Source organism: Artibeus jamaicensis, unplaced genomic scaffold, assembly GCF_021234435.1.
Source record: "Artibeus jamaicensis isolate MK-2021 breed Jamaican fruit bat unplaced genomic scaffold, CSHL_Jam_final contig_332, whole genome shotgun sequence".
Taxonomy (NCBI): Eukaryota; Metazoa; Chordata; class Mammalia; order Chiroptera; family Phyllostomidae; genus Artibeus; species Artibeus jamaicensis.
The window spans coordinates 5,023,783-5,047,666 of record NW_026521788.1 but is presented as its reverse complement, the minus strand read 5'-3'; the positions used below and the strand labels follow the sequence as shown (position 1 = coordinate 5,047,666).

General features: G+C 37.2%; 1 protein-coding gene across 4 annotated transcripts in view; it reads right to left on the bottom strand.

The window, feature by feature from the left end:
* RNLS (renalase, FAD dependent amine oxidase) overlaps positions 1 to 23,884 on the bottom strand; it is a 332,787-nt gene that overhangs the window by 138,329 nt on the left and 170,574 nt on the right. The window lies entirely within an intron of this gene.

Here is a 23,884-nt window from a genome sequence, read left to right as displayed (position 1 = left end):
GAGACTTAGTGATATCACTGTTTCCCAGTTTTTCGATTAAAAAACAAACCAACACAAACTGTGGAGTCAGCTATTTAGTAAATGAAAGGGCCTAAAACTCCTTTTTTTTCTTCAACAGAAAGTGAAGGGTCAACTAGGTTGACAACCAAATGGGACCTTCCCCCAGACCCACACACAAATTTGCACATTTAGCTAGTTTTTAGACAAGCTGCCGAGTGGCAAATCCCACAGGGTAGCCCTTTGAAAAGGTAATTGATATCTATATAGAAACAGAAATTAACCTTAAACACCCTTGTATGCCCCGGGGGCTCTCCAATTCATTCTGAGAACGGGGAGGTGAGACTTCTGACGGAAACGGTCTCCGTTTCTGGACATACTCACCAAAAATTCATTCTCAGGGCCTTAAAAGTTTTTGATTTGTTGCAGGACCTAACAAAATGTTCTGATTTTCTTTGAATGTTTTTTTTTCTTTGAAAGTTTTTCTTATGAAAGTTTTTCATCTTATGAAAATGCCAGAGGGAACATCCCTGGGCCCCAAATATATATTTTTTCAGCAAGAAAAATGATATATTCTTTACTATCACGTATTTGTACTATCATGTGTCATCTACCCTAAAATCACTTCTCATATAAAAATGCCCAGTTCAACGTAATGAATCTTTATCTGGATGTCCTAATGTCAACCTAATTTAACTCTGAACCATGAGGACTATATACTCTCTATAACTATACACACATGTACGCATAATATTAAATATAGTTTTTGACTACGATGTGAGTAAAGTGGCTATAAATTGTGTTGAAGAGGGTACTTTGTACTCCCTGCTTCCATCCATTAGAAGAACCGTCCTTATTCCATTCTCGTAACTATGCCTGCATGTGCCTGTGGTGTGCATGTATGGGCATGGGGGAGGTGAAGGACAGAGGGAGGAATAGGAAGTGGTGGAAGGAGAGAAAAAGAAGGCCTGGCTGTACTCCTGAGAACATCCTCAAGTAATTTCATTTCTTGTTTCCTAATGTGATTTCATTCTTTGTTTTTTTACCTATCAAAGAGGCTAAACATATACAGTCTGCCTATTTTCTATGTTTTTTGGTGATAATATTCATTCATTCTTGACTGTATGCCAAGCACTGTTCCAGATGATAGGGATATAAAGCAGAAAGATAAAGTCCCTGCTCTCACATCCCTTATATACTAGTGGTAGAAGGACCAATTATAAATAAATGACCTACTGAACAGTGTGGCTGTTGGTGATAAGAACTATAAGGAAAACAAAGCAAGGTAAAGGGGTAAACGTGACAGGTATAGGTGGGAAGGCCATTTTAGATAAGCTGCCAGGGGTCTGAGTCTCCTCTGAAGATTTTATCCTGACTTACATGTGAAATTACTACCAGTTATAAGCAAAGAACAGACATGACCCAGCTTCTGTTTAAAAATAATAATTTTTAGAATTATTATTGCATCCCTGGCTACAGAGATGCAACAGGGGAGTTAGAGCAAGCAGCTCTGCCATAGTCTCAGACTGGGGAGAACAGTAGAGGAGGTCAGGAGTCATCACATCTTAGATGGAATATATGTGTATGCGTGTGTTTAAATAAATACATTTGCATTATAATTTACATATATACTGCATTATGTGTGCATATATGCCACACACATATATGAAACTACACCTAATATAACTTCTGATGTTTAACATACATACAGAAAAGTATGTCTTGATGAATTTTCAAAAGGGAACATACCAGTGTAATCACTAGTTATATTAAACAACAGATCATTCAATAATCCTGAATCCTAACACTATAGATTAGTTTAGCTGTTTTTAAATGTCACATACACAGAATGATGCGGTATGTACCCTGTATGTCTGGCTTCTTTTACTTACTATTAATGATTGTGATATTTATAAATATTGTTATGTGTAGTCATAGTTAATTGCAGTTAATGTGGGAAAGTATTGCTTACATGTATATACTACACTGTATTTATCCATTCTACTGCTGATGGACATTTGGATTGTTCATAGTTTTTGGCAATTACAAATGTAATATGAAGAACATCTGTATGTGTTCCTCCTGGGTACATATACCTAGTACTGGAATTCCTGGATTATAGGGTTTGCTCATATTCAGCTTTAGCTGATACTGTCCTCTGCTTTTCTAAAGTGATTGTACCAATTTCTACTTCCATTTGGTGTATATAAAAGTTCAGTTGTTCCATATCTTTGTCCACCTTCACTACTATCTGCCTTTTATTTTGGGATGTAGTGCTATCACGTCATGGTTTTAATTTGCATTCCATGATAACTAACATTTGGAAACCTCTTTCAATGTTTATTTGCATATCCTTCTGTGATTGCCTGTTCAGATCTTTGCTCATTTTTCTTTTGGGCTGTCTGCCTTTTTCTTACTGCTGTTTAAGAGTACTTTAGAAATTCTGGATACGAGTCATGTATGTGTAGTAAAACTTTCTTCTCCTCAGTGGCCTGCCTTTTCACTCTCAAACACATGGTTTGATGAACAGAGTTTTCATTCATTTAATTTAGTACAAATTATCTATTTTTTTCATTTATAGTGAGCACATTATTCCATTTAAGAACTTCTTGTCTACTCCAAGGTCTTAAAGATATTTTCTTATTTATTTCTTTCTGAAAGCTTTATTCAGTTACTTTGCATAGGGTTTTGGATATAATTTTGAATATTAAGCAGCCTGGATTTCTGTTGGCTTGGAAAGGTGGTGTGAGGCAAAAACAAATATCAAATGAGAAATGGATAGGATGCTACTTCTCGCCTACTCTAATGACATAAGCAACAGCTGTATTGTTCCATAATTGCTGCAGTTACGATAGAAAAATAAGACACTAGACTGTAAGTAGCCTGAGACAAGTACTGAGCCTCATGAGCTTTGTGTGTCTGGATCCCAGGACACTGCCCGGTATGATGTGGGCTTTCAGTAAACCTGGATGAATACATCCCCACTGTAGAGTACTGGAGAGCGTGCAAAGGCATAAAGAGACAAAAGGAAAAATAGTCACCATATTCTCATCAGCCAGAGAAACAAACAACCATTAACATTTTGACATTTTCCCTACTTTTTTCTTTAAACATGGCTGTGATCATATAGTACATACAATTTCACAAAGTGCATTTTTGCTTAGGATATATGACAAAAACTCCTCATTGTGAACATAATTTTTAATGCTTCCATAAATTTGATAGAAAGGTTGCTGTGTAATTTAACCATTCCATTAATTTTGGACATTTATTTCTTTTTTTGTCTGTTCTAATTAAAGCTGTTATGCATATCCTGTGTCTAGATTTGTATTTATGTTTTTAATTATATCCTTAAGATAGACTATTGGAAGCAGAATTACTGTTAAATTCATTTTCGGAAAGACTGAACCAATTTATACTTCCACAGAGTGTATGAAAAACCCATTTCACTATATTCATGCTTATGAGGTTTAATATATATACAGAAAACCATCCCTTTTTCTTGATAATTCAATAGAAAAGTACAGGTACTTTAGTTTTAATATCTATTTCTTTAACGACTGATGAGACTAATCATTCTTCGTATGTCTGCCAGCCTATATGTATTTTCTCTTTTGGAAACAAGCTGTTCATGTCATGCTGCTAATAAGTCTACTGGATTCTTCACATCAGTAAGTTAAAACGAGTGATGCATTATAGAGACTCTTTGTTAATTATAATTTTTATGTGCTGCTTACTTTTTAGTATTGTATATGTATTATAATACTTAGGTCAATGATCTTATCAGCTGTTTTCTTTCTTTCTTGTGCACACTCAGACACCTGCCAGTGCTCATGGGTTCTCTCTCTCGCCCTCCTCCCCTCCCTCTCTTTTCTGTTTAAACACTTAAGAGGCCAAAACTTGATTTGTGCTGGTTATTCTTTCTCCCCCAGGTCCAGGCCTTCTCTTCTCTGCTCTGCTTTTCGCCCAGGGTGACTGCCCTCTCTATAGAGTGAATTCCCTGGAGTTCTTTTCTGGATGGTATAGGCCAATGAGAGGCTTAGACAAGAGACTTCAGGGCAGAAGGTGACAGACACTGGAATATTGATTCCTTCCGCTCCTTCCTGCCTTGCTAGGTGCTGGCAATGCCAATTCCTCAACAGTCAAAGGCCTTTTTAGGTAGCTCTTACTCCATGGTTCCAGTTCTCACGGGGATTTGGACATCCTAGTTTCTTCTCTCACCCACTCAGGCCTAGCAGTAGTAAGGGCTTCCTGTTGTTACTGTCCCAAGGTGTCACAGTGTCCTTTGCTGGTTGCCTTAACCCTAACTGCCATTCTATAAATGCCCTTTCATTAAAGTTTTCCAGTGAAAATCGTTTTGAATACACCATCTATTTCCTGCTGGGATCTTGACTGAAGCAATATTTAACTATATTTTCTTTTAGAAATGCACTCTGAGGCAATCCATGACACATTCTACTCTTATGGAGTTCTAGAGATCAACTTTTCAAACCGAGGAGTATTCTGAATGAGAATATTTTGTGCTTCATGAAAGTCTGTGTTTTCATAAGTAAACAAAGTATTGCTTTCGATTATATTTTTTCTTCATCTAATTCTGGCTTTTTGGCATGAAAACAAATACTTCAATGTTGCTAGTAAAACAAACACCTTTTGGCACTAACATGGCATTCATCATAAATACTGTAGTTAATGGTAAATGCTGCTCACATTGACAGTTGGTGCTCAAAGCCTTAATCTCCTTCCAGAAGTTTGTTGTTTATAGCCAAGTACAGAGGGATTGCTAAATTCCTGACTTGCCACCATATGTGAAGAATTTCAGCTCAGGGACAGTTGAAGTTAGGACGTCGACTTGTATCAGAAGCATTTTAAGCTCTGCATCAGGGGACACTGGCCGCTCTTGATTTACTTATTCTTGCTTTTATCTTTTATGTTGAATTCTGCGAACGTCAAGAGATTTCCTGCACTTCTCATGTTAGACCATCCAGCTCTGTGGGCACATGAAACCAGCAGAATTTTAGCCAGAACAGCCAATTCCTCTTTACTCAAAGTAGCTGTAGAAATAGTGCTGAAATACCCAATTTCCATAAATAGTTCTCCTAGCAGGCCAGTACAAGAGTTTGAACTTTTACCATTCACGAGCTATTTCTTTTGTGTAAAAGCAGCACAGAATGTCTTGTTTCACTTCACCTGGAATAAATTGAATGGTCACTTGGACTCTCTAGGTATAGAAGCCATTAAGCCTGGAAGCACAGTTTCAAAAACAGTTTTGGCAAGCAATAAATCTAGAGTTTATTGGTGACAGACTTCAGCAGTTATATATCTATGTGGAATTTCCCTGGGGAAAGATTTCTTTCATCCTGAGAAGCATCTCTAGAGTCAGAAAAATCAGGGTTTGAATTCCAGTTCTGACATTTACTGTATGACCTTGGTCAAGTTGCTTAATCCCTCTAGCGTCTGTTTTCTTGTAAAATGAGAAGCATAACAAAGCCTGATTAAAGGATTGTTAGGAAAATTAAATGAGATAATAGTAAGTGTGTAGCACAATGCCTGGCACGTAATTGCCTTCTCGCCAAGGTGCCCCAGTGGCCTTTGAAAAAGTCTTTACCTATTCAATGTGGCTGTAGCTAATTTCTCATAAAGCCTTTGACTTCCTCCTAACTGCATGAAGTCTCTGCTGGTTTACAAACTCACTACCTACCCTTCTCCCTATCTGGATGGAAGTCCTATGAAACTAAAATGATAGTCAGCTGTTTCTATAGCAACTAGTTCTAACCACAGGATTAGAAAAATAAACATTTTTTAATGTAGGAGCTGTTTTCTAAAAGAATGTGGGATTATTTAACTCAAACATTGTTTGCTGTAGGTCTACTGTGTACCCAGCACTATGCCGGTCACTGTAAAATACCTCTTAACAAAACACTTAGCAGTGTCTACGATAGAATTTAGACTGAGGCATAAAATAATGTCCCTGGTTATTACCAGTTTTATCCTTTGGAAGGTTCTCTTTGGGCTTCAGAATAGAAATGTAATCAGCTCTCCTATCCTTTTTACAGAACATATACAGTAAGCTGGAAACCACTGTAGGAAGGTTGGAATATGCCAGCGTTATTTTCATGCCCTCTAAACTTTTAGACTATTATGTCATCATTCTTTCTGTAGGAAAAGCGCTGAGTTTCAGACGAGACAGAATAGGAAAATAAAGCATTGTGTGTGCTATTATACAAAATGTCACAGAACATCACACATATTTTACAGCCCCCTTTCCCTGCCTATTCATTTAATTACTTTATGGCCATGTCATTTATGAGCAATGCAGAAATTTAAAAATTCACAGTAATAAAAGCCTGATTCCATGTCACCTCATATTTTTACACAGATATTTATCTTTATATTTATTGCTAGAGTTACTTTATACTGAGGCAATGACTCAGTGAATGAATCTAATTCAAAACTTTTATAGTTTGAGAAATTGGAAAGCAACGTGTGCAAGGATCTGGAATCTGCGATCCTGTGGCAAAATGGCAGAATTGGGTGATGAAAGCCCTAGGACACTCAGAAATCCGTTCATCTTGTACTTTGCAGATCCTCTGGTTTCTTTTCTATTTACATAACGACAACTCCCCACAATGCTTAGCTAAAGCCAAAGCAAATAAACTGAACTTTGGGAAAAAAAAACTGTAATGGTGCCAGCCTTCATTTAGTGGAAGCCTACAGCATTTTGCTTATTTTCAAATTAGTGTGCTCCCAGAACTAACAAAAATCTCAGTTTGATGTAAAGCACAATTATTTTTGATCTTCATATTAGGTTATCTGTTCTTTGCAAGGATTTTTAAAGTTTCTTTTCTTAATATGCTGATTAATACACTTAAAAATATTGTTCATTTTTCTTTCATTTCCATTTTATTCATGCTATTGAATTATAAATTTTTGCTGCTAGGTTTCAATCATTTTTTCATTTTTCTTTTTCTTTTTATTATTGTTCAAGTACAGCTGTCTGCATCCTCCTGTTTTTCTTCTGAACCTTACATCACTGCAAATGTTTAATCTGAATGATGTGATGACAGAGATTATCCTTAACTGAACACTTGCATTTCTGAGCCTCAGCAGAAATCTGTGTGTGTATAAATAGGTACATATCATATAATGGGATATACATGTTTCAACTCACTGAGCTTCAGTTTCCTCATCTGCTAAGTAGTAGTATGACCTAGCTTTAAAAAGTTGTTATAAAGTTTAGAAACTTTGTATTCTAGGTATTACTAAAAAGTTTTTGAAATTTTATATTCTAAAATAGGGGCAGATAAAAAGTAATAGTAGCAATTGTTTTCATCGTTGCTGTGGCAAGGAAAGGGATGGACAAGATAGCCGTAACTGGTACATACAGGTACACTTCTTAAGAGGAGATTTAGGAGTGAGAACAAGGAAGGAAGAAAAAATTTTTTTTCCTAACTCATTCCTGGAAAGACATAATTTTATACCCAATTTTGTAGCTTCAAGGTATTTGTTTCTGATCTAGAGCTTCAGTTATATAACATTTTACCAAAAAGTTTATTAAAATACATTTACCAGGTATTTGGTTTTTTTACTAGGGATCTGTTATTAGCCAAAACTGATATAACATTTAACTCTAACGAAATTAACCATAGCATCTCTATAGCCTGAAAATAATAAGTAGTTTTATTCCTTCTTATGACATATTCCAGACCCATGATTCTAGCCCTTGTAGAGTCGAAAACATAAATTCTCCATTGCTTTCCTGCCCTGACACACCCACTTCACACACCTGTTTACTCTTTGCTGGCAGGTGAATGTGTACATCTGCTAGGTATCTCCATGATGGGGTGATAAATGGGATCTTGTCATAGCATTATTTAAAGAGCAAATTCCAGAGCTCAAACCTTTTCTACACCTGTGTCTGCTTAGGGACATTAAAATGGAGCTAGGCTCATTGATTACAAAGACATTTAGACTAAAATTATTGGGTTACCTGATGAAATCTTTTCAGCCATATCTGGTTTCACCCTAAGTTATGGGTATCCCATGGATATGAGAAGTCAATTGCAGATCTTCTCTGTAAGCTTCCACCCAGCTGACCTTGCCCTCACCTCTTAGGCAGCAAACTGGCAGCCCTGGTCAGATGGACACCTAATAGCTTACTCTTGCCACCTCCTTTCCTAAACTGCAGACCTGCGTTACCTCCTCCGCATTTGCCCACCTCCTTACCCAAGTTGTTCCGTTGGCTCAGGAAGATCACTTTTTAGCTCACCAATTGCCTTCTCTTCCCTATCTTTTCTATTTATGAACAAGACATGACCCCATACCCCAACAGTAGAACAGAGTAACTCTTTGCCCCCCAAATAAATTGAAAATGGCTTTAATGGTTGGTGATGCAGAGATAAGGAAAGCCACATATTTTGTGGCTTAATAAGAAGTAATATAGAACCATAACTTGTAAAGAGTTCCTTGAAGTGCCCTTCAGAATCTCACAAAAGACTCTACCTCCTGCTCATCTGGCTTTCCCTCAACAACCAGTGTCCAATACATATAGAACAAATGTATTGTGTTGTATCTTGCTTGGGCAAATAGGTAGTATTTCTATTATATTAATGATAAATAAGCTTTTGTGGACAAGACTGAAACAGCAGATTAGAATATTGGTTCTGTGGGAATACACATTTCTAATTTGGAAAAAAAATATTACCAACAAATAGTTTATAAATGGAGTGTTGACTGGAATGGGAACTGATTTATGCTCTGCTTTCTCACTTGGTGCCAATTTCACTGCGCTAGCTTGTCCTCTTGCCTAAAGACTCCGGGACGTGGGCGCAGAAGGATGAAATCAGAAGAGACAGCCTATAAAAAAATTAATTTACCTCTATGTCAAATAACGCTCACTGAGAAATTGAACTGAATGACGCAGCAAATAAAATATTTATTTCTTATATGCAATATAAATGAGTCAATGTCATTCTGAGAAATTTAACTTTTTAATTTGCTAACTTGGTGTTTGTATTTTACTAGCAATTGCAAAAGAATAATCTGCGATTCTCTTGCAAGTGTCAAAAAGATGATGTTGTGGGGGAAGCAGCATCAACTATTACTCCAGCTCGAAAAAGTGTGCAGTGCATGGGGTTCTTCACTAGTCACTGAATCCCCTGCCTTTACATCTATGGTGGCAGGTACCAAAACCAGGGTTGGTTTATAAATTTGCATAACTATGTATGTAGCAATCTAGTTTTGTGAGGGATATATGAATCTTATGCTACATGTAGTTAACTCTACAATTGCCAATATATAAATATCACAGGTACAGTACATAAACATAAAATTTTACATATCACATTTATATGAAAAGAACCCAGATGGCTTTGGTAAACAACACATTTAAAACTTACTTCTTTTTTTGAAAAAAAAAATTTCTCTATTTGAATAGCGTTGGTAAACATACTACCCTATATGCTAATGAACTTAACATTACTAAAAACAATAAAACAATTTAAACTTCACCAGAAATAGCAATCCATGAATTATAAATCATTTATTAAACTTAATATGTTTTTTTATAGAAAAATTATCTTGGAACAAAATAGTACTTGAATTATTTATTAAAAATCAGGTAAAATTAGCTCCATTTGAGCTTCTTACTTTCTTGAATATAATTCAAAAGTATTTTTTAACAAGCTGAAATACAAGATAATGTACATTTCTGTGTTTTCCTCTCTGTCTCTCACAAACACACGCACAAAGTAGAAGACAACTATAAACTACAGGCGAAAAAGCAGTGCTATGTTCAGTACGTTATGAGTGTACGTTTTAAAGTAGAAGAATTAGTTGAATTCAGGAAATATTTTTGCTTTTGTTTACTTAAATGTGAAAATGTAATGCTATGTAAGCAGAGTATGCAAAAGAAGTAATTTTTCATATTCTAAAAATTACCCAGTTTTTAATAACATTCGAGCAAAAATAAATTCTTTCCAGACCAAGAATTTTTTTAAACCTAGGGAAAAACATAGTGCTAAAATTTAGTCCAATGTTTTTGTTTTTCTTATCTTCCTTTTTTATCACCCCTCTCACTCTTTTTACAAAAAAAAAAATGAATGAACTGGGAAGAATGATCAATCTGATGTATGATAGTCTCCAGTTGTTTGTTTGCATTTTCTTGAAACACAATATGGCAGATAGATTTTTCCCTAGATGGTTGCAACAGTATCCTCCATCCTATAGTCTCTCCTTACATCCCTTTTATCAAGAGATAAGACCTATATCCTCTTCCCTTGAATCTGAGAGTTTGTGAGTAAGGCACAACTGACACTACTGTATACGATTTTTGAGCTAGGTCATAAGAGTTGATACAATTTATGCCTGGTTCTCCTGGGACACTTGGTGTTGGATCCCAACCATCATATTATGAACAACCCCAGGCCACTGGAGAGGTGACTTAGGTTTCTGGCTGACAGCTCCAGCCTACACCAGCATCAACCCACAGACTGGAGTGAAGATGCCTTATGAAGATAACAACCCCCAGCTGTTGAGTCACCCTCCAGCTTTTGAGTCTTTCCAGCTTAGATTTCAGACACTGTGGAGAACAGACAAGCTATTCCCATTGTAACCTGTCCAAATTTCTGATCTGCAGAGTTTTTGATATAATACAATGGTTGTTTTTCACTAAATTTTGGGATTTGTCACAATGCCATAGAAAACTGCACCAACCGGGGAGATGAGTCATCTTTTCATGTTTATTGGCCCAATTGCATGTCTGCTGTGTATTGCTTATTTATACACTTTGCCCACTTGATCTTGGGTTGTGTCTGTCTCACTTACATGAGAGGCCTGTCCATAAAGTATCCAGCTGGGCACTATGAAAAGTAGAGACATTTACTGAAGAAGATACAAGATACAACAAAGATTGTACTCAGGACAACAATGCATCAGTCCCCTTCAAAGTGGGCACCTTGAGATCTCACACAGTTAGCCTAGTGTCTCTTACACCGTTCAAAACTCTCTGCAAAATCCTTATGAGAATCACCATCAGCTGCTCCATTGCATTTTTCTGAATCTCATCGATGGTCTGAAATCTTTTCCCTTTCAAAGGTGATTGTAGTTTTGGGAACAGCAAGATGTCACAGGGCACCAAATCAGGGCTGTCGTGGGGCTGAGTCACCTGGGTGGTTTGATGTTTCACTAAAAAACTCTGCACCAGATGTGATGCATGAACAGGAACATTGTCGTGACGAAGCTGCCAATCACCAGTTGCCCATAGTTGCAGCCGTTTTTGTCATATTGCATCTCTCAAACAACAAAGAACATTGAGATTCTTTGCACCTCATATTGAGGTGTTATATTGCACCTTATTAATTGTTTGGCCTGGAGGGCGGTACTGACGATGGACAATACCTTCCCAACCAAAAAACACAGTTAACATGGTCTTGATCTTGTTGTGACTTTGCCTCTCCTTCTTCAGGCGTGGAGAACCAGGTGACTTCCATTGGGAATGACTGGGCCTTTGTTTCCATATCATACCTGTAGACCCACCATTCATCTCCAGTTATGACCTTCTTGAGGAAATCTGGTTTGTTGGTAGTGGTTTGAATAAAGTCACTAGCAACTGCAGTATGATGTTTCTTCTGCTCTGGTAGAATGAATTTTACCACAGAATGAATTTTGCCATGACATATTTCATGCCAAGATCCTGCATCAAAATCTTGACACAGTGGTTTTTGGAATGCCCAGATCAGCTTCTAGTTCTCACAATGTCAGTCGCTGATCTTTGTTGATGGCAGCCCCTACAAGTTCGACATTCTCAGGTGTCCTGCTTCTTAAAGGCCTTCCAGAACATGGATCACTTTCAACAGATTCTTGACCATCTTTGAAGCGTTTGTGCTGCACTTTGATTTATGTTGCTCTTGTTGCATCATCCCTGAAAGCCTTCTAAGTCATCTGAATAGTTTTTACAGAGGAATGTTCAACTGTAAAGCAATAGATGTGATGCAGATTTGTTGCTCTACTCCCTCAGTCACTTTGAATGTGACAGTCACACAGTACACATGCTCCCTCAACCGTGTCTACTCCCTCCACTGACTAGTACAATGAAGTCGTCATTGTTCACAGTGGAGCATTCGAGTCCACTGACCTTGGCTGCAGGGTTACATCAGTGTCATGCAAACCATTCTTGTTATACTAACAATGGCTGGACTTTTGCTGGACAGACCTTGTCATATATTTTGCATACAATCCTATACTTGTTACATACATCATAAATATATTCAACCAGTTACTTGTTAGAAGATAGAAAAGTTTGAATTTTATATAGTCAAATCTTTAAGTTATTTTTGTTTTTAGTTTTGGAACTCTGTCTTTTTAAAGGAAAGTCTTTCCCACCTGACAATTATTTAAAAATCCTATATTTTCTTCCAATACTTTTTTATACCTTTATTTAGGATCAACTCTTTAATCCATCTCTAATTCTTTATATCATGTGGTATGAGGGAGAGAATATTGAACTCTTTCTTAATGGAGAGTTATCTTTATATCATTTATTTAAATAATCCATTCTTCTCTGAGTTGAAATGCTTTTTTTATCAACTAAATTCTTAAACATATGTCTATTTCTGGACTCTTTCTGACTCATTGATCAATTTGACAATTTCTACATAAATTCTGTTTCATTTTAATTCCTATAGCTTTTTGGTGTGCCTTAATATCTGGTAGAACAAGTAATCTGGCCTCACCACCCCACCCCCAATTTCTTGCTGAATTTTAAACTTTTCCTCTTTCATATAAATTTTGAATCAACTAGCCAAGTACCTTGAGAAAATTGCTTTGACTTTATAGATTAATGGGGGGCCAACTGATGTATTTATTATATTGTCTTTTTGTATGTAAATATGGTATATTTCTCTGTTTATCCAGGTCATATTTTAGGTCCTTCACTGAAATTTCAGAATTCTCTTCATCTACCCATGTAGAATTCTTGTTCACTTTATTCCTAGGCAGGTTACTGTTTTGTTTTGGTTTTTTTTTTCACTTCTTAAAGATAGTTTTTAAAAAATATTTATATTTTCTAATTAGTCATTGGCATAGTATGACAAAATCATTGAATTGTGCATATGTGTATTTACACCTATATGAATCAAAATATATTTTGTATTTCTTGTACTCATTTTTTTCTATTTGTTCCTTCATTAGTTATTATAGGCTCTCAGTGATTTCCCTTGAATTGTAGATGACAGTTATGCCATCTACAAATAATGGCAGGATTGTCTTTTCCTTTCCAAAGGGTGTAACTTCAATTTCTTTTCTGTATGTGGTTGCATTGGATAACATGTCCTATACCAGTGCTTCTCCAACTTTATCGTGCATGCGAATTGCCTAAGGGTCTTGTTAAAGTGCTGGTTATAATTTTAACAAGTGGCCAAATGATACAGACCACATTCTGAGTAGCCAGGTATCGACTATGTCAAGAAGCAGTGATGATACTGGTCCCTTCTATCTTATTTGTGACCTCAGTAAGAATTCTAATTACCCAATCCAATAATGGGGATGAAGAAACAAAGTTAAGTACATTAAATACCTTGCACAAGCAGCAAAGGGCAGAGCAAGACTCAGACCCAAGTGAGCAGTTTTGAGGCCCTTGTTCTTAATATTCACTCTATAGTAATTTCTGTGATAAAACAAAGATAAATACGTCTGAGGCTGTTTTAAAATGCAGATCACCTATCACCTGTTTTAGAAACAATTTCATCAAAGTTCTTATATGAACTTTAACATGTAGTTGCCTAGAAGAAAGGTGGGTAAACCACATACCATGTCGCATATCTGACCCCTGTCTATTTCTGTACAGCTCTCTAGCTGAGAATGGGTTTAAAATTTTTAAATGATTAAAAAATAATCAAAAGAATAATAATACTCGGTGACAAATGAAAATGATATGATGTTGAAATGTCAGTATCCACAAATGAAGGCTTATTGGAACCAGCCATGCTCGTTTGTTTGCATATTGGCGTTGGTCGCCTCTCTGCTACGAAAGCAGGGCGGAACGGTGAGGACTCAGACCACACGGGGGAGCCTCCATGGCTCTGCCAGGCTGCTGGGTGCACTAAGAATACACGACACAGTTATAATTTTACTGTGTTTCAAGAGCCACTTTGGCCTGTGACACCTTTTATTATTAATTTTTAAATTACCACTGCATACTCAACGTCAAAATAAAAAGAGATAAGTGGATTTCAAATGGAATGTATGGTGGCGTGTGGATGGTTTTATTATCAAACTAGATGGCAAAGTACTGTGTTTATTGTGGAATGACACTGTCACTATGCTAAAAAGTACAACCAACATCGGCATTACTGGATTTCAGCACTCATTACAACTCACATGAAAGCAATGGTCATTAAAATAAAAAAATAATAGTGAAACAATTCATCGCAGCAGAATTTTTTCACAAAAATGAAAAGTGATACTGAGGCTGCAACCAAGTTTCTGAGTGCCTCTTTTACTTCCTGAGCAAGGAAAGCTGTTTGCCAGTGGTGAGTAAATTGAATTGTTTTACTGCAGCAATTGAAGAAATTGTCCAGAGAAAATAAAGTTGTTTAAGACTATGGAGTTTCTTTTTGGTGAGAAAAGTTGCTTGAAGTGTTCAGAATATTGGGAGAAGCATCATAGTCAATTAAAAAAACAAGGTAAATGATTTTCATTGGTTTTCCTTAGAGTGGATTTTGCCTTTCCAGTGACTAAAGAATTAGTGTCTTTCTAAGCACCTTGAATGGTAAAAGAATAGATGAGAATATTTTTTAAGAAATTGAGAGAACACTAACTGAAAACAATCTGAAGGAGAATCTTATAAGATGTGTTCCAAAATATGGTAGTAAAATACTTGTTTTTAAGCAGAAATAAAGGCTCAGTTACACAGATTTTACACAGCTTGTGAAAATATAAAGTGTTTTGAGCCTATGGATATTTTTATTATTCACCAGTGGGTGTTTTGTGGACAGTTATTAAATCTATCATATGGAATTAAAACAGAGTTAATGGTGAGCTTCATTTACCTTTTTTGGACTTAACCACATCAGTTCTGTAAGTATTTGGCATAATAGAATCTGAAATATGTTATTTACCACATAGCAGATCAGTTGCTAAGCAGTGCTAAACTTTTATCTTGATATTTTTGAGGGCCATGGTTGAAATCTTTGTGAGTGACATGTGGCACCAATCCTCTAAAATAACTGAACACTAGATGATTTGGGAAATGAGTTTTCATTGTGGAACTGATTTATTTCTTCATGAATACAATCCTAGATTAGAAGGCAAAACAAGCACTTAAATGTGAAACTTATTACTGTGGTAAAGTCATTTCAATGACAGTTAACACTGTTCGAATCACATGTAATGTCAAGCTGCTTTATACATTTCCTGTGCTGTCAAAAGTTAAAACAAGAAGCAAGACCTCCACTTTCACACAAACATGCATTAGATATTTTAGCTGAGCTCGGACTACGGTTCCAGAGCGGTTTTTGGATCCTGATGCAAGTGCAGACAAAATTCCCACATTTCAAAACCCATTTAACTGTACAATTGAGGAGCTTCCACCTACCCTTCAAATGGAAATAATTTAATGATATGCTAAAACACAAATATTAAGAGAAGAATTGAATAGAAGTCTTTAAGTGCCTTCCAAGCAATAAATGTGCTCAATTAAAATCATATGTTCATGGACAGATATTAGTATTTGGCCATACCTTTCTGTATGAAAAACCATTTTCAAAGATGAAATATGTGAAATCTCATTGTAAATCAGCATGAACAGATGGACATGTGTAATCAATTCTGATGATAGGAAATACTAACTCTGAGTCCCAATTAAGTGAAATGTTCTCTCTCCTACACAATAAAAGAATTGCATTAATTTCATTCATGGACCTATATTACAGAAAATTGTACTCTATTATTATTACTACTAAATTTACAATTTTGTCAGTAAAGATCGGTGGAAATTTGCTTTCTTCCTTGTTATGTAAATGCCTATGTAATATCCTCAATTTTGCTTGCTGGCCTGCAGAGCCTGTTCTATTGACACTCTGGCCCTTTACAGAAAAATGTTGCAAATCCCAAGTGTATTCTCTTATATCTCTTATTGTCACAGGTGCCAAGTGAAGATAATTCTCAAAATCGTTTTCTAAGTTTGTTTGTTGAGTACTTACTTCATGCAAAGCTTTTTCCTTGTGGGAGAGGCACTACAATTTTCAGTTTATGGGGCAGAGAAATTGAATTTCGGAGCCTTCCCTGCAGTCAGTTGTACACTTGGAAGTGAATGAGCCACTTTTAAATGTGGCCTTCCTGGCTGCCAAGTTTAGACCTTGGGGAAGTTACTTAACCTCTCCAAGCCTTTCCCCTTCCTCATCTATAAAGTGGGGCTTGCAACTATAGCACCACCTGTATCATAGATTTAAGCATTAAGTTAATTAATATAGAGCTTACTTAGAAGAGCTCCAAGGGAGAGCATTCAGAAATGAGTTGGGGGTCCAATAACAGCAAAGGGATCAATAAAATAGCTAATTATTTAAAATGAGTTGATGGAGAATAGTTCCCAATTCAGTTGAAACTGGAACTTTTTAGTTATTATGGAATCTGTGCTATTTGGTTGAGGTCTGTTAAGAAAAAGAAACTAATATATTATAAACATGCAAAAATTAAACACTGCATTTAAATCTAACTAATGTAGACATAGTGAAGTAGTTCACAAAGCCAGGTGGGGTCATAGTTACCTGACTTAATCCCAGCTTTGCTACTTGTTAGCTGTGCGACATTGGTGAAGTCATTTAATCTCTTTGATCCTTGGTAGTTTCCTTCATAAAATGTGACTTATAAGTAGCCCACCATATAGGAAACACAAGGATTTAAAAAAATTGCATCAAAAGTACCTATGGCTTGCCATAAGAATGAGCTCAGTAAATGTTAGTTCATTATTCCTGGCCTGTAGCCTTTCTAAATTGACCTAAAACTTAGAAACAAAGCAAGAAAAACAACAAACCAACCAAAGGAAAAAACATAAATAAAACCCAAATTACTGATTGGGTGTTGGAGGATAGGGACACCAGAAGGAAGGAAGAAAATAAAAGGGCTTTACTAGAGTTGCCAGTTAAAGAACATCCAGTTAAATTTGCAGATCAACAGTGCAAAAAAATTTTTAGCATAGGTATATCCCAAATATTGTTTGGGGCACACTTATAGTACGTAATTGATTGTTTATCTGAAATTCAATTGTAACTGCGTGTCAGGTATTTGTATTTACTAAATCCTGTCAGCCTAGGCATGACAGAATTTAGTAAGAAATCTCTTACCCTGCAGAAGCAACAAAAGTCAGAAGTCAAAAGAGCCTGCCTAAGTGTGTTTCTAACTCTAACTGCAAGGGCTTAAAGGAAAAATCGACTCCATACTCTCCATCTATGCCAAACAGAAGGCCCTGACAGGAAACCCCGTGTGAGAGATTCTGCTGCCCATGCACCTTCTGAAGGAGCCTGGTGCCGAGGCTGCTGGAAAAACCGAGGCAGCAGGCCCGTTGCTCCCTTGGGTCCTTCTGCCCCAGGCTTTCCTTTGGGTGGGGCCCTGTGGTTACAGTGTGGTGACTCTTTGTCTCTGAGCCCCTGCCACACCCGAAAACAGGTTGAAGGAGGGGCAAAAAAAAAAAAAAAAGCCTTATCAATATAATTTTTCTTAGCTGGTTTGTGCTTTACCGTCCTGGCCTGCAGAACTTTAATTATTACTTGGATGCAGAGTGGCTGCAGATTGTCATTGCTAGGCCTAATTTAATAGCCTGCTTGCAAGAAGGCCGACAGAGATTGCTTTTGTTGCACTTTCAAACAGCTCGAAATGGTGGTTCTTTTACCTTAAGGAGGAAACTCTGTGGTTAAACTGTAGCCTAGGTATTTTTAGAGCCGTTACCATGTTAACCGAATTTTGTACATTTCACCTGCAGGATATGAAGTAGTGCTTAGGGCCTTCCCTAAACTCTAACAAAAAACATGATTAGACAGTTGTTAATACTGTGTTTAGGACAAACTTAATGTTATCAGAAAAGCTACTCAGAAAATACTAGGCTGCTAAGGCTCCCTTTTGTGTGGGTGGTACTGTGCCATTAGGAAGTATTTTTTTCTTTGACACACAATGATTTGAAGGAACCTAACCAAAAGGCTAAAATTGGTTAGTTCTAAAGGTCAGAGCCTGAAGGCAGTGACCCATTTGTTAATCATTAAGCTTTTCTAAGCTGTCTCGGACAGAATTCTGGCTTTCTGCCACCTCTCTGGTCATTTTTAAGCTGCAAATTCTTGTACTGTTTCAGTTTTTAAGTAGGTAGCAAAGGTTATGAGAAAGACATCACTTGTTGTTTTTCCTTATCAAAATGTCTTTAGGGTTTTGGAAGGCAGAGCTGTTTTATGTTAAGGGAATCTCCTTAACATTCTTGCTACGTGGCATTTAAAGATGAATCCATGTGTCCCCTAAAAAGGGAGGGTCTCTAGCTGTTATTCCAACATTAATTAGCTTCCAAAGATAAGCTGGAAGTGAGTGAGAGAGTGCACACCCACTTAGTGATTAGGTATTAGTTCCCACATCACTGCTATCCATAGTGGCTTTCCCTAATAATCCCAGCACTGAAAAGTCAAATAATAGGAGCATTATAACCACATCTTCTGTCAGCACTTAAAAACGGGAAGAGCTTTAAAATATCTTAAATATATTTTGTGAAGCCCAATGAGATTCAAATGATATGACATATCACTCCAAAATTTAATGCAAGTTTATGCTCTAGACTATCTGACATGAAGTTGATTTGCACACCAAAAAACTCCCATAAACAAAACTAAATTTTATGTAGCCAAGGGATATTGAGCTGCTAAAAAAATACTTGCTACAACATTGAACATGGAATAGCTGTTCTCTATTTCTCAAGGGAAAAAAGACACAGTCAAACCTTGCTTATCCCTAACCCAAACTTCTGGGAGGCTTAAGTATTTGGAATCGTTCCAAATGCTGAAGAGGGAGGGGGGAAGGATGGAGAGAGGGCAGCAACAAGAGGAAGAGAGAGGGGGATGGGGGAGAGAGAGGGGGAGAGGAAGGGAGAGAAAATAAGAACTAACAGAAAGCAAGCAAGTCAGCTTTTGGAAGTAGACCTGAAGCCCTAGCAACACTGAAAAGAGACCTGGAGGTTACATCTGATTGGCTTACCAGCCAGAAGGAATGGTGAGCTCTGATTGGTTGGTGATGATGTCTCCAAATAACTAGCCTTTTTCGGGAAAGCAAATTTATGTGGCAGAAGGGGGACAAGAGACAGAAGAAGCAGGAAAGAAGAAAGGGACGAGAACAGACAAAGTAAATGACAGGTTATTTGTGACAGAGGTGATAATTTAGATTAAAATGAGAAGAGAATAACAACACCGATTTATGTACCTGCTTTAAATTTACAGAATGCTTTTTCATGTAATAATGGATCATGTCTTTACAAAGCCTGCAGGGCTCCCAGAAGTTAAATAGCGCGCCCCGGCTCATTCAGCGAGTAAACTAATAGCTGAGGTTTTCTGGCCACAGAAAATCCAACAAATCCGCAGAAATCCAACACTTTTGATGCCACACAGGTGTTATGAAGATTATGATTTGTGGTCATCCTGCGGGACCGAGAGCAGCAAATGCTCTGATCACAGAAAAGAGAGTCGGAAGCCACATCAGCTTGTAGTTTAGTGGGAAATGCAAATGGGGGTGAAGGGCTCTTTGCCCTTCATGATCACAAACCTTGAAGTCACAGACGGAGGGAACATCTCTGTGGGTATTCAGAAGGAGACAGAATACTGGTGCAAGTGAGTCTCCTATCTAGAGAGCTCCAAAGGCAGCTCCGATATATTTCACTGGGGTGTATTACAGTCTTCTTGCTTTTATCATGTAGAAGCTGGATACCTAATTACCTCCCTCCCCCACCTCTCCTTGAAAGCCATTCCTTCCTCAGGCTTAGCAAATAGCATCACCACTCACCCAGCTGCTCAAGCTAAAAACTGGAGAGTCATCTATGTCTTTACTTTCTCCCCATATCTAATTTATCAGCAAGCCATGTAGATTCCACTTCTAAAACGTATCTTGAATCTGGCTGCTTTGGTCCATCTCTGTAGTCAGCATCATTTTCTCCTCCTAGGCTACCGCAACAGCTTCTTAGTTGATTTCTCTAATTTCTTTCACCCCATCTTCTCTAACTCTTGTCCTTTTCCCTTCATTTCTATTCTTTGGACTGTGTCAGCTTTCTGCTTAAAATTTGCCCTGAAAATGAAACTCAGAATCCTTGCTATGATCAGCCCCAATTTTCTTTGCATCATTCTGCCTAGAACTCAGCACTCTAGCCACCGAGTCCTTATTTCAGTTACTGTAACACTCTCTGCAGTCTTTCCAGCTGAAGGGCCTTCAGTGTGGCTGTTCCCCGTCTCCACATCATCACACGGCTGGCTCTTCTATGTCATGTAACATACAAAGATAGGACTTCTTTCATTCTCACTCACAGTACCTTTCTGTTAATTTCCTATGATTTTTCAATATGAAATTACATGTTTTTGATTCCTTGTTAATCATTTTTTTTATGCGTGCTCCCCTTACTAAGTCATCAGGCACAATTAAGGCAAAGACCAAGTCCATCTCCTTCACCCCTGCGTCTCCGGGTCCCGTGACAGTAGTATGTCGGAGGTCACTGCTTGTTGAATGAATGACTGAATGTCAAGGTATTAACATATCTTGATGACAAATCAAAGTCACCTCTGCAGCCATGGAGCTGTGGATGTGGGTACCCTGTGCTTCCTGCATGTGCCCTGTTATTTGTTAGTTCCCACTGGAGTTGTGAACTCTGATACAGCTGCCATCATCTGGGAAATTCTATGGGATCTAAATACCATACTTCCTGAATAAGGGAATGAAATCTCACTTGGGTTGAGACGAGGGAATTGGTATAACTTCATTCCTAAGGCTATTAGTAGTAAACAATGGAAATCATGCTGCAATTGGAGTTTAACTAAAGAAATCTATTTCGTACCACATGGGAAAGTGTGATACCGGTTTGCCTCCAGGAATTCATGTGCAGAAAGGCATTCGTTCTTTTTCAAAGCCATAAAACTAGAGAACCCCATCCCTCAGCAGACCAGTGCTGTTTTCTTGACAGACCGGGGAGCGCATTCGTTGACCACAAAAAAAGCTTGTCTCTATTTTGACTTGCCAATTTGTGTCTGTGACTGATACACATACCCTTAGCAACAAGAATTATTCTATAGATATTTTAAAATAAAAAACAAATCAATATTTTGGTCAAGGTGTTGCTGTTTTAATTACATTTGTTTCAACATTCTAGTTTTGGGATTTCGTAGCTGACCTATTATGGGTCTCTTTGAAAATGAAGTTTACCATGGTGCCCTCTGGTGGAATCAACTTCAGACATTTTCAAAGCTAAAGCCTTATCTGGTGAGAACGCATGGCTCTGTTACAGAAAGGAAAGGAGAAACTTTAAATAGAAATGTCCATAAACTATAAGAAGAGTTCCCTAGTTATTGGGAGACTGCACAAAATACATGCCTTAGAATATCTGCTTTCAGATTTAGGGGTACAGTTTACAGAGGCTGCAGAGAAAAGGCATGTAACTCTAAATCCACTAGAATGAAAGCTAGGAAGCCGCAGCATTGCAGACTACCTGGCAACATGGAAGCTGACTAATTAAGTATTATTTTCAGAAGGTCAAAAGAAGGTTACAGCTATCACAGCAGCAACAACAACATTCATAAACAGTCATGAACACACGGAAGAAGAATTTGGTTGCAGTTTACTGACTGCCGGTGGAAATTCACTTCACAGAACTTTCGTCTTTAGATTCCTCATCAGAACTGATAAAACCACATTTCCATAAAAATGGCAAGGATCCCAGTGTTGGCTCTTTGATACTGTTGTGACTATGAAATTTAGTGACTTCTTCATAGAACAGCTTTCATTCATCTCCATAAGGAGACAAAGTGAAGGTCTTATGGACACCATCTGAGTTACATACAACTAGGATCCCATTCAAGAAATGTAGACCACTGGACCAGCCAACTACAGAAACACGTTGGTGGAATTACATAGCCCTTCTCCAAGAACTGTGGGTCTTAAGACCGAGGGAGGCAGTGTTATTCCATGCACATTACTTTCTATATTTTTCACCAACTTACACTAAATAAAATTCTCATTTACAATAAAAATTCCAAGGGAAAAATCAAAGAAAGTGTTTGGGCATCTAATGCATCAATGTCTCTGTAAATTTTTTAGTGATTATTTAGTTTTTAAGTATCCTGAAAAGTAGAAAAGGGGGCAGAGTAGCAGTTGAGTTCTGAATATAGCATCCTTATATTTTATCAGTTTATTGCTTTTTTTTTTATTGGGGAAGCTTCTTTGAATCTTGGTGTAGCTCAAATTAAAACAAAAGCAAAAAACAAAAACCAAACAAACAAAAAAGCAAACGAAAACCCCTTATAAGCTCATTCATTTAAAGCAGTGGTTCTCAAGGATTGGTACTGCCCTCTAGGGGGTATTTTGGAACTATCCCTGTGTGTGTGTGTGTGTGTGTGTGTTGGGGAGGTGTTTGTGTAAAACCGAATTTGGTCCTAGGCTCAACCTCACAGGGTCTCAGTGACTGTGGTGCTGTCGCCGACACTGAGTGGGTAGTGACCACAGATGTGAGGAGCAGGTCACAGCACACTAGATTTCCATATCCCACCAACCATCCATGTAGATTAAAAAAAACACACACACTTGTATATAATTACTGAAGCCTAAGACCAAATTCAATTTTACATAAAAGCACTAATATTTTTCACATGGTTTTAATATACACTGAATTTTCCAGAAATGCAAGTTTAATGTAAATTGAGAGAAGATTGTACTTTGTTTGGAACTTTACCAAGAAGTGTTCAGCAATTTTGAAAACTGTAACATCAAAGCTACACAGGGTATTTGAGTACTCTAAAAGCATGAATATAATCACTTCTATTTGTAACATCCAATCCAATTTGATCTACAGATGAATGTAGCTGAATTTTTCATTTTGTTTTCTAATATAGTTGTTCCCAAGTATTTTAAATTAGCATTAATCTATTAGTTTCTTATTCATTATATTATGTTTAGGGTAATTATATTGAAATTGTGTGTATTGATGTTATATTATCCATGAATTTTATTTCAGAAAGGTAAATAACATTATTAAATATTACTTATTAACAGAGGACATTGGGGTAATAGTATAAAATAACAGACTAAGGAACTTTGAAAACCCTCTCCTACTTAAAAACGATGAAAATAAAGCATAAAAAAGTCAGAATAAAACTTTTCAGAAATTAACCAAATGATTGCAGCAATCAGGAAAGCTTTTATTCAAGAAAAATAGCTGAAAATCAGTAAAAACAGTGAAATTTGTTGGACCATACCTGGCTCTATTTCCATCACTTCCCTCCCCAGTTCTACAATAACCTTCAAAACCAACAGCCTGCAGTCAAGGTGAAAAACCAGCAGCCTGACAGCCATGAGAGGCTCAGAACAGTTTTAGAGCCCCTTCGAAAACCCATTCTCAGAGAACTGCCATAACTTGACCTATCCAGTGAGCCTATGGAATAACCCACTCATAATGTTGTCTGTGGGTGACTTGACAGCACTCATCCACTATGAGTAGTGTTTTTCTCAATGAAAACAATTTTCTATTATTTGTAGGAAAAAAGTTAGGGGCAATTGTTTCACATCACAGCTGCCAGAAGCAGTTAGGGCAAATAATGGCTTACTAAAGCCTAAAAGGAAAATCTAGAAAAAAATATGTCTGTAGAGATACTTGAAAAGCACACACATATTACTAGAA